Source organism: Panthera leo, chromosome A3, assembly GCF_018350215.1.
Source record: "Panthera leo isolate Ple1 chromosome A3, P.leo_Ple1_pat1.1, whole genome shotgun sequence".
Classification (NCBI taxonomy): domain Eukaryota; kingdom Metazoa; phylum Chordata; class Mammalia; order Carnivora; family Felidae; genus Panthera; species Panthera leo.
In genome coordinates, this window is record NC_056681.1 from 120,779,024 (window position 1) to 120,779,480 (window position 457).

Genomic DNA, 457 nt, shown 5'->3' on the forward strand with positions numbered 1-457 from the left:
TCCTGTGTTCTAGGTCTTACTGTGTCTTCCCAAGACCAGGGGTCAGACTCAACATGAGCCAGAGGGTGCCATGCAGAATCAGAATCAGCAAGTGTGTAATCATACTCAAAATAAATTTTTTTAATATTCTAAAAACTGTTAGAAAAACCTGGGGAGAATATGTGGCAATGGATTTTAAGGGTGCCTGACCAAAGGGGACACACCTACCTTGATTTAGGGAAAGATCAAGTGAATTGATAGGCATTCAGTAAAGTAGCTATCATTTTTTTTTTTAACGATTTATTTCGTGAGAGAGAACACCAGTAGGGGAGGGGTGGGGTGGGGTGGGGGGGAGAGAGAGAGACAGAGAGAAAAAGAATCCCAAGCAGGTTCCACGCCATCAGCACACAGTCCCACATGGGGCTCGAACCCACTAACCATGAGATCATGACCTGAGCAGAAATCAGGAGTCGGAGGC